Source organism: Mastigoproctus giganteus, chromosome 6 (genome assembly GCF_048544385.1).
Source record: "Mastigoproctus giganteus isolate SK-2022 chromosome 6, ASM4854438v1, whole genome shotgun sequence".
In the NCBI taxonomy this organism is placed as follows: domain Eukaryota; kingdom Metazoa; phylum Arthropoda; class Arachnida; order Uropygi; family Thelyphonidae; genus Mastigoproctus; species Mastigoproctus giganteus.
This window is the reverse complement of record NC_143580.1, coordinates 116,249,308-116,261,536: the sequence shown is the minus strand read 5'-3', so window position 1 is coordinate 116,261,536 and position 12,229 is coordinate 116,249,308.

Genomic DNA, 12,229 nt, shown 5'->3' with positions numbered 1-12,229 from the left:
TTTTGAATTAATCGACAATCATTGATTGAGATAGTTATAACTCCGTCTTTTTGGTTGTCTGATTTCGTCCAATTTACAACTCTATGTTTTTAGTGTTATTTAAAATAAGGCTAATTATGGTATAATGATTAATTCAGATATTGCTCACCATCAATTTCGTGAAATTGTATCATTTAAACTGGATCCATTAAAATGTCATAATTAAAATCATGTTACTTACACCCAGCATACGAACCATTCTTCTAAAACGGACAATCTCATTTGTTCTTTCGTGATAAAAATTTCTCAATAAAATTGTTCAGCTCATCAGTAAACTTTAATTTTAACTTAAAAAAAAAAAAGTGTTCATTAGTGATTGAACTCCAGGAAACGTGCACATCACTTTCTTATATGCAAAGACCAAACAAAAAAAAAAACGCAATTTTTAAGCACTCGGAAAGAAAATCTATTATCTGCTACAGTAGTTATTGCGAGACCCTTTGATGTTACTTTAATCGGACACCTGTAGCAAAAAGAGTACGCCTGCATAATCAACACGTCAACAAAATCAGATCTTACTGTACGAATCGTTAAAAACAATCTGATACAGATGTTAAGAACTGAAGACTGTATCAAATAAATTAATGTACTGAATCAAGTAAATTTTTAAAAATAGGCGCAATACTTGCAAAAGTAATCGATAATTACTAAATAATTTGTTTATGCTAGGTATACGTAAATTGTTTTATAATAATTAATATTATTGACCTATCTTATTATAGTTAAAATTTAAACCTTAAACCTAGACAATACTACACTTTTGTATTTAAGCAGCAGTATGTTTTTGTTAATTTGCATATTATAATTTTACATGTAAACGGCACAATGTTGATACTACTGAACCAGAGAAAAACATTACTGGAAATTAAAGTTGCCTTTATAACACATAATCAGGTAAAATGGAGTCCACTTTTTTGTTTATTAATTAATATTTCGTTAATGGAAGAAGGTAAAGAGGTTCGACCGGCAGCCATATCGTTGATATTTATCTATCAACTGACAAGAACAAATTACATGCTCTTCTCTACCTCGAAATCCAACATAACAGCTGTCTTTCCTTCTTTCTTCAAGCTATCGACTATTCACACAAATTTTTGTCGAAATAAGAACTGCTACAATTTATGTAGTAACAAAAGACATTTATGTAAAGTTCCTTGTGTTTGGGATTTTGTAAACAGCAAATTTTTCTGTTCAGGGGCATACCACTTTGTTCGCTCCCCCCATTTTTTTAAAGAAAGGACAATATAAGTTCTGTAATAAAGCAGTACAGCTCAAGTAAAGCCTTGTTTCCAACAGTGGGAGCTTTCTTTTCAACATTCAAATACAGAGAAAGCTCACTTCGTATTCTTTTTTCCGCTTGCAGGGGGGGGGGGGAGAGCGGATAGCTTATTCTAAGAAAGCCGAATTATGAGAGTCGAGCTGTTTCAACAAATTTATATATCAGTTACCCTGTGGTTAAGGCACTTGCCTTTAAGATTATCATGGTGGGTTCAAATCCCACTAAAGTTCTTAAGAGACTACTGTAGCCGAGTGGTCAGCACGCGGGTGCATAAGTACACGTGCTTGAGTGACCGGAGTTCAAGCCCGTGACTGCTAAATACGGTGCTGTTTCATGTACTCTATCTTATGAACTCCTCTGACCGTTTGGTCGTCCCGGAGTATAAACAGAAAATTTATTTATTTATTCCAGAACCATCAGACCCGATATTTATCTTGTCTACTTTTTAAATCAGCCACGATATATAAATGAGCATGTTTACAGTTAATACCCAAAAGTAATGAGAAAATAACATAAAACAAATATTCCTTTAAGTTATTTAGCATGGTGAAGTACTCTTTTGTAACTTAATACAACCAGCTCAGTGGTTCTGCTATCCCTGGAAGCACGTCTGAATTTTTTTCTTTATAACCTAAGTATCTCACAGAGTTTGCATAAAGGAATAGTAATTATAGAAGCATATCATTGTAAATCCATTCAGAATGAGTTGCTCGATTTCGGATACACGTCTATTATGACTATTTGTTATCTTATTTTGGATCCTAGAATATGTTCCAGAAATTTTTGCAACGTATTCTAGGATATTTTTTATTTATTATTTATTTTTTTTTTTTTGCGCATAGTTTTGATTTTATTTTTTAGTGCTTCTAGTTGCCTGAATCCCCTTCCTTCCTTCCTTCTCCCTCTCTAATAAATAAAATTCCGTTTCTTTTAAATAAATTAACACTTTCTGAGCAACCAATAATATCTAACAAAACAAGTATACAATTAAACCAGTCATTATCTCGCTCTGAACCAACCATGGTACTTAACGAGTCTTTAACTTACTCAAAGAAAAATTCAGATTAATATTTTTCTAAACAAATTAAATCTATTTGGTGTCACAGATACTGAAGTTCATGGACTAGCGGTTAACAACTCCAATCTATCTATAAAATAACATTTTTAAAAGGTTTTCTGCACTTTGAAATAAAAAAGAACGTTACTGCGCTTCCAAAGCTTAATAAAGACTTGAAAAGGTTACACATCAGTCATCGACAGGATTTGAACCCGGATCTTTCCAAACAAGTAGGCACATATAAGTAGAACAATCAACACGAAATAACAAACTGCAGTGATGGATATTACCACGGCCGCAACTTCGGTTAAAAGAATCTTATTTCTCACAGCAAAAATCCCATTAATTAAGTTTTATTTGTTCATCCTTCGTTTTGTCAATTAAACGGGGAAAGTTAGTTTAAACTAGATAAATGCATTTCATCAAACCGTATGGTCAACATACTTTAAATATAATTCGACGTATGCAATTTGGAATAGCTAAAAATGTTTGGGAAACAGCCTAATACAAAATCTTATGACAATCTCTACAAATAGGCCTCTGGGGTTGGGTATACTCATACTATGATTTTTAGTGTTTTCCACCAACCCTGGAATAAGAATTTCGTCTTTCGTTTTATTCCATGGTTGGTGTAAAACACTAAAAATCATATTATGACAATCTATCCATTCGGAGTTTGAGTTGTTTCATGTGGACGGACAGACATGGTGAAATGAATAGGTGCTCACGCAGCTAAAAATAGGTTATTCGACTACAAATTTCTAAGAAATGAGATATGACTTTAATGGACATTTTTTTCCAGGGATTGTTGTTTCGGCACTTCAGGTAAAGAGAAATTAATAAGTTCGCATAAATTGCCTCTGTTTAAAACGAAAGGAAAGAAAGCCTCTTTACAAGGGCATGGAACCAGTTATCTTAGTCCAAAAATTCCATCGTGTCGAAAACTCTGACTGTTATCGTACCTGAATTTTATTGCAAACAATTGAACATTGCTTGTGCACCTTATTCTTTTCATGTAAGGTTCAGGGAAAGAGATTCCCCCCACCTCTCCATAAATAGGATTTTAAACATAATTGGGATATTAGGCCAGTATTCTACATGAAATTTTATCAGCTGCCATGGTATAAAAGGAAACAAGATCACATGCAAGACTACTGCAATTGCAATTTTAGTCTAAAACGCCAGGTTATTTTATTTCTTGGGAAAATGATTTCGGATGGCCTCAATTTTTTTCTCACCCTGTGTAGTCACGTGCTAAAAGAGTATCCTTAACTGTCAGCAAAAATGAAATGCAAAGCTTACCAAGAAACTCAAACTAGCAACATTCCCATTAATCTCATATAATTGAGTCCCTTTCTACCTTGCCAATCATAGGGATTAATTAGTAATAGGTGAAGCACAGCAGATCTTAATCTCGCGCTCTAAAGGATCTTACGTGCTATATAAGACTCTTATCCAAAAGCGGTAAGGAAATTCTGGATTTGCTTGCTTACTTTTCCTTAACCTGAAGTTCTAAACGAATGGTCCATGACTTTACGCTTTCTCCGCACAAAAATTATAGGAATAATTTCTTTGCTTCTTCCCATACACTCATGGGGATTTGTGGGTTCCGCCAATTATTACAATGCCTTATCCTTTATTTTAAGAGACAGATTTCCCGTTTTTAAGAAGCTCAATTCCTTTAAATCATTGCTGCATTTACATTATATTAAGAGGACTGGAGGGAAGCCAATAATTAACGAAGTACACGAGGGGAGGGAGGGAGTGGAATCAAGCTGGAAACTGACCTGTTCAGTTTTCACCATAATTATCCAAACTCTCATTGGTAAGAGACAAGAACCAAATAGCACAAATATAAAGTCTTGGGGAACCACAGTAAACGAGATCTCACAGAGTTGAACGGCCTTGGACAAAGTATACCATGGAGGAGTTGAACGTTTAGGAGTGACTCAACATAAGATACAAACGTGTCCACCTTTTGATGATGGACATAATATGAGAATTATGACAGTTGCAGAAAAAGTTCATTTCCTAGTATCATTATGTCAGTTGGTTGCTGTCATAACCAGTGACGTACATTATTTTCAGCCTCTGCGCAGTCAAAAAAATGTCAGGATTGTTACCGACGATGTACTTTAAACTCGACACCTGAATTAGCATCAAAGTATAACGAAAGTATCGTGATTCGTCCCCAAGAAATTAAAGACTGTAATCACAGCAGGAAATATAATAGTATTGAAGTTTAACATTGACAAATGTAAAGTACTGCATATGGGTAGAAGTAATCCCAGTGGAAAGTACCAACTGTGTGGTACTACACTTAGGGTGGTAGAAAATGAAAAAGACCTGGGAGTAATTGTGTAGTAAAATATGAAGTTTTCTAAGCAATGCAGACAGGCTGCCAGAGCAGGTCATGGGATATTGTCAATAATATACAGGAATTTTGCTAGCAGGAAAAAGGAAGTGATTATCCCTTTGTATAAGGTCTTGAGGCCTCATTTTAGGAAGGATGTATATTTGCTTGAGCGTGTAAAACCAATCAAATAATTCGTCATACTACATGCTTGATTGATTGGAATTTTTCTGGCGCATTTAGCAGCAGCTATTATGCGCAAAGACAAAGTTAAAAATAGATTCTGATAACTTTAAAAGTGGTTACCTGGTCAGAAAATGCAGTGTATGTTCTAAAAATATAAATCTTATTTTATATATATATGCATATAAATTAGTAAGCTGTAAAAAACTAAAAAGGGCTGACGCCTTGTCATTGTCGGATAAAATCTGACTGAGTGTCTCAAGTTCAGTCAGATGGTTAAAAGCGGTAAAGCGCATGTTATTAAAATCTGGGCACTCGATTAATATGCTTCAGGGATAAAACTGATCACAGGATTCACACATAGGAGGATCATCAGCCCTCAGCAAGAAAGAATGTATCAGATGACTGTGTCCTATGCGGGTCCGTGCAAAAACAACTTCCTCCTTACAATTCCTGCGCAGACTAGACTGCCACGGTTCAATTACAGGCTTTATGTCATGTAATTTGTTTATAGTCTGTCTGTCCCCTAAATCCTGCCACTGTGAGTGTATCGTTTCATGTATTATTTGCCTGTAGTCTGTACCGGGGACTGACAGGCAGCAATTATTAGAGGGAATTTCTGATTTGGCTGCGGTGTCAGCCAAATCATTTCCTCTAATTCCAATATGGCTGGGAATCCAGCAGAAGCGGATATCGTAATCACGTTCATGGAGAGAGTGGATCTTCTGCTAAACTTCAGACAGGACTGGGTGAGGATTATATCTCACCGATAATAAAGCCTGTAAGATACTCAAAGAATCCGAATATAAAAAGAACCGTTGGTGCTGGCATTTACTAATATGATCCAAGGCTAACTCTATAGCACGCAGCTCCGCAGTGAATATGCTGCATTCAGGGAGAATCTGCTGTGATATGGTGGTGTCTGTAAAGACAGCAGCAAATCCTACAGGGAATTTCGACTTCGAGACGTCTGTGTAAACTGTTGAGAAGTCAAAATGTTCAGCTCGGTGTGCTGAATAAAGTTGCAAGTAGCCAGACGATGGAGTGTCCGACTTAGCGCAGTTTTTAAGGGAAAAGTTGCATGCTGCAATGTGAGCATGGAAGGGTGGAAAGGGCTGCCTTTCCTACCTTGATTTTAAGTTCTCTGAGTAAGTTGTCTTGGACAAGAATACCAAATGGACGATTGGCAGTCTTACGAGCGTTGTTCAAACTTTCCCATCGTGGCTCAAAAACGAATGGCCACGTAGAATGGTCTAGCAGGGATTTCAGTTTAAAAGCATATTTTAAAGACAACTGTTTGCGTCGAAGCGATATCGACTCTGGACAGGAGATGTTCGATATGCTCCAGTAGCGATACGTACAGCCTGATGATGGACAGGATCCAGCCATCGAAGTACACTATCCCTGGCTGAATTGTATACCTGGGACCCATAATCTAGCCTGCATCGTACGAGTGCACGGTAAATACGTAGTAGGATACATCGGTCCGCACCTCAAGATGTAGAGGACAGAGAGCGAAGAATATTAAGGCCTCTCGTACACTTCGTACGAAGTTGACGTATGTGATCTAGAAAAATCAGGTTTTTTTTTTATCAAATTACGAGTCCCAAGAATTTTGTGTCTGACACTACTGGAATAGCATTTTATCCAAGCTTTAATCAGGTTGAGGATGAAGATTACGCTTACGACAAAAGTGTAAGCAAACGGGCTTCTGAGGCGAGAATCTGAATCCATTAGCAAGTGCTCAGGAATTAAGGGTGATAAATGGCATGTTGCAGTTGTCTTTCAATAACCATCATGTGGCATGACTGAGAAAATATGCTAAAGTCATCAACATAGAGGGCGCTGTTTACAGTAGGAGGAAGTTGTTCTGTGATGGAATTTACTTTGATGGCAAAAAGCGTGACACTTATACTGATCCTTGCGGTACTCCCTCCTCTTGGCAAAATGGTCGAGAGAGTGAGGATTCTACACGAACTTGGAAGGATCGCTTGGTTAGAAAGTTTTTAATAGACCGATGTCATGCAAATCTTTTTTTAAGTTGCCAAATCTCCAAGCTGTGTCATACGCTTTCTCCATGTCAAAGAATACTGACACCAAATGTTCGCGTTTTAGGACCTGTTTCTCTGGAAGCTGCACTGAATGTTGGAGAGAAGGTGATTTGATTCTAAATACCGCATTAAAGGAAAACTAACCATTCTCTCCAGGAGTTTGCACAAACAGCTGGTCAGAGCGATAGGACGATAATTAGTAGGGATTTTAGGATCCTTTCCTGGCTTCGCAAAGGCAGAAATAATTATCATGCGCCACCCGTCCGGAAACTGCTCTTCAGTATAGATTTTGTTTTATAAAAGGAGCAGATGATACATAGATGTTGAGGAAAGGTGTTTAACCATTTCATAATGGATGCCATTTGGTCCAACAGCATTTTCTTTAGAAAATGAGAGCTCTTTTTAATTCCTTCATAGTGAATGCTTAGTTGTAGGAATAGAGACCCTTTATTGTGAAATTTAGTGCTTGTTTTTCTATTTTGTATTTCAGGACCAATCATCATATTACTTGACAATTTAAGGACCAATGAGAGCTATTCTTAATATCAATTGTGCCAAAGCAATTAAGTCATTGGAATACTGAAAATATTTCATCAGTAGTGCACATTGCTGTTGTTGTCTAGATGCGGAGAAAAATATTCCTGAACTCTCTAGACTTGAAATGAATTCCAAACCAGCTTCGAAACATTGTCATTGTCGTAATGGGATCTGTTTTGTAACGATTCCTTATAACTAATAAAAGAAATTCCTCCACTTTACAATGAGATTCGAACCAAGGCCTCTCCAAATGAATCTCATGTGGAAAAACGACTATATGCTGTTGCGGAGAACCTATTATCGTATTCATGTCGATGCGGTGTCTCTTTTGACATTTTTTTCAAAAGACGATCATAAGTTCACTATTTTTTTTTTTTTTTTTTTTTTTTTGTGTGTGTAACAATACATGCATCTAGTTCTTCCCCCACTGCAAGATATATTGCGCTATAAATAAATGCATATCTTTTACGAACAAAACTCGAACATGATCCGTAGTCCATCGGCATGCCACCCTCCTCCTAAATTCCAGATAACGCCATCAAGGTTACTTCGTGGAAGATGCTGGCCTCTTCGCACCTTCTGAAGGTCGTGAAGTGGCATAATCGGTACCGAAGTTACTGTTAGATAACTCGCCGTTGAGACATCACGATATTTGCTGACGCGGTAAAACGCAGATAGCTTTTCTATGATTTACTTGATGCCATTAAGCACATTTTGAACATTACTTTTGTCAGTACACATCATAAAAAGGTTACTCCTATAAAATGAAACAGGTAACTAATTGAAGTGACAGCCCTTTTCCCGCCTCCCACCGGACCAATTCATGATAACATCAATGAATTCAAATATTTAGATGCGCCTTTTCTTTGCCTGTTTATACCATACTAAAACAAAAATGCTTCAAAGTTCCACTGTTCTCTTTCTCGTAATACGCATTAGAAAAGCACGAACAATGCAAGTTTCAATTTTAAATTTGATATGTCTTTCTATAATTTAAATCATACAGTCAAAGATGTAGTACCAAACTGTAGTAATAATCTTGCTAACACTTGAAAGAATGTGACAGAAGCTTCTTATCTATGAATACAATACCACTTGAACTTAGTACAGAAAATCGATATAATGATTTTGCTCCTAGAAGGATTTCGTAGCGCTTGCCGAAAAGATGTGAATAAAAATAGTGCTTATTCTCCCTCACTTGAAAGGTTTATCTCTAAATAGTAACAAGTATATAATTTGATTCATTTGAGAGACCAGCTACAACCCCCTATTCTACCCCTGTCTACTACCTTGTCCTTGATCGATACAACTTTTGATAATATTTCTCCGATTTATCAAACGTTTAAAGTCCTTCTTTAATAAATTACACGCATATTTAAACTCTTTTCCTTCATAAAGGTTATGAATAAGAAACCTAAGATTATTTCCTTTAACTCGAAGCATATTGACTAATTTTTGGTTTGTCTTAAAATTATCAATGCGTTTTTTTAAAACGTAATATTCACTTTCCATGAAGTTCTTGAAATAGTAAGTCTCCAAATGATAATATCTACCCTCCTCACTCTTTTTCTTTAAGTGGAACTTAGACGTTATAAGTAACTTCTCATGTATGGAATGTCACTTTTGAAATTTAAACAGGGTTCATTCATCAGTGGTTTCGTATTTCAAGATATTTAAGACCTATTTTTTTAACCATTACAAATATGGTTCATTCAGGTGATGTTGTTAGGAGAATGTAGCTCAAATTCAAACACAATTTTATTATAACTGCCTTATATAAAACACGACCTGTTCACCTCTGAAAACATACATCAATGGTTATAACTTAAATAAGAAAAATTATGGTAGTTACCATTTTAGTTAACTGATGACAATGCACTACCCGTTATGAAAAATAATCAGACCACTTATAAAGAAAATACAAATAAAATCTGATAAATTCTTTGTATCTATTAAAGTAGATGGCTTTTATCAGACTGGCTAGATAAAAATTAATTAAATAATTAAAATAACTGATGGCAATGTGGAGGCTGACCTGATAAGATCACAGATTCGGGGATGGCACGGGTTTTTCATTCCTATATCACTTTGCAAAAGTCAAGGCCTTATCTGCCATATGTTCCATTAGGCAAGAGCTGGTAGGGTCAATAATCAGGAACTACTTAGCAAATATCTTAAATCTTGTCATGTTCCCAAGTATGCGGCAACGATCTGGTCCTCCGCTCACCCCCTCCCCTATCTAGATCCATATTAAGAACTTGAGTACAGAATGTTCGATTTCAAGACGGCTTAATCGGGTCACCCACCTCAGTATTACAGAAACATTTATTAAAATCTGGAATAGCATTTATATAGCATTTAGTAGAGACAAATGTAACCATTCTTTTTAGTTAGTCACGAAGCAGCAAACGCATCAAGTAAGTTACCAACCAAGGCTTCACAGAAGAACTAACGCTGACTGATGGTCAGCTCTGAGGACTACACTAAAAAATGAAGGCTGGGTGGGTAATGAGCCGTTCCCCTCTCCAGTATGCAATAATTACATTTTTCCTAAAATCCTTAACGCCGCTTACCAAACGAAACTTGAAAGTCAACCAAGAGGGCGTGTTTCTATTTGTCCACTCATATTTGACAACAATAATGCTAATTTTAGGAAATAAAATAAAGTATAAAGGAATGGCTGGAATAATTTTTAGAAGTGAACACTGAGAAAATGCCTGTGTGACAGTGTCCCCATTATTAGCTTAGCAAGCTGAAATGATAAATTTAAGGAAAGAATAAAACAAGTCAGCCTAACGATGTACTGGTGGAAGTTGTGCCCTGTATTTAAGAAGATAAATGAAATACCTGGGAAAAAGAACATTAAGAAATTCGAACGACAGTGCTCCATCTAGTTAGGGAGAAAAGCTATAAGAAACAACGAGCGAAGGAATTAAGAAGTGCATCGATAACTCTTCATCCCAGCAAGAGACGGAGTTGAGAGGATGGTGACAAGCATTTTATATGCATCTTGCTCCCAACATCAATAAAAGGTGTTTTTTTTTTTTAGTTTACTATCGATTACTGAGCAAGACAGCTCTGTTTCATAGAATCAAGCCTAATGTCCCGCAATTCAAATCTGTACCACAACTCCATCTACCTCATAGTTAATGTTCCACTCTTCGCCTTCAAATCCGCCAAACCAAGAGGAACTCAAGAACCTGCTAACTCTGAATTTCTTTCCCATGTTGAGTTACTTCTGTTGTACCTTCAAAAACGTCATGAAGAAACTAAACAAAGACGACCACATTTCATAAACTTTGAGAGACTTAACCTAATATGAAGTTAAATCTGTCATATCCATTTTTGCTCATGCAGCTGTAACTGGCTAACTTGTACATTTCTGACTGTATGACCTATTTATGTGTTATATGTTGCTCATCGTATTCTTTCTGTTTCTAATATAATGAATATAGTCCCTCAATCGCTGCCCTTATTGAATCGCACATTCACAGTTACCTCCAGTATATTAAGTTTACACAGAACTTTCGGACCTTGAAAACACGACATACGATTAACAGTTTCAGCAGCGTGAAGGTACACGAGGAAATTTGGCAGCGGCAGAATGACTAGACACTATCGAAATTCGCGATGGACTTGTATTGCTGCATTGTTTATTTTTTTTTCATGATCCTTATATAACTGCTTTCCAACAAAAAGGGGGCACAATAAATGGCGTTTGATAAAATTTTGATAGTCGCTGTTTAAATCTTAAGTTCACTGTTTTTATTGTCACAGTGCAGATCGCCTTCCATTATTTCCGCAGCTCAGATACAACCATGCTCTTGAAAACTTTGTACAACCTGAGTAATCATAGACAAATTCAAACGCTTCTCGCTGTTGCAGAAGGCGAGTACAGGAACTAAAAGTTTTACTCGATTTTTAAACATTGTTCAGTGAGAAATGTATTACATTAATGTTATTATTCAAATGATTGTTCCCTTAGCTTAAATGTTTCTTAACATTTAACTCCTCCCCTTATTTCCCTTTCAAAACGTAGTGAACGAAACAGATGGTAAGAATCATTGAAAAGACCTTTCTTATATAGCTATGCATTACAACTTGAAAATGAACCCCCCAGGGGCTCACATCTGGTGAGTATGGGCTTGGCACACCCGGGGTCCTGAGCTGGATATCATCATTCTTCTCTTTCTTGGTGATTTCCTTCTCTCTCTCTCTCTGGGTCCTAGGGTAAATTAATTTTTTTTGGCTGGTGCAGTATAAGCCTCAGGCTTCCTTGCACCATATGGCTATTAATAATAATAATAATGAATGCGTGAAGCAAAAAAAACACAGCATTTTAGGAGACCTCACCTCCTTCGGATGCACAGGTTTCCCTGGTTAAAACCTCTTGAAAATTATGTCAAATTGAAGTCAGACAAGGAATTTATATTCTACTACTACTTACTGGTAAAACAACCGTTTTAAAGTATGCATCGGATGTACGGAATCATCATCTCCCTACACTAGTTAAAAAGGTTCAAAGAAGATTCCTAAAATATAACTAAAAAACAACTTACCACATCTAAGGCTATGCAATGGCTTGAACTCTTATCATAAGACAAAAGTTACGAAAATCTATAGAAACTGATAAACGCTAATATGTTTGTCCAACACTACTCAAAATTGTCAGCTTTAATGCGTCTCACATTGTCATCCGCGTTTGCTCAATGTTCCTCCATTCAGTTACC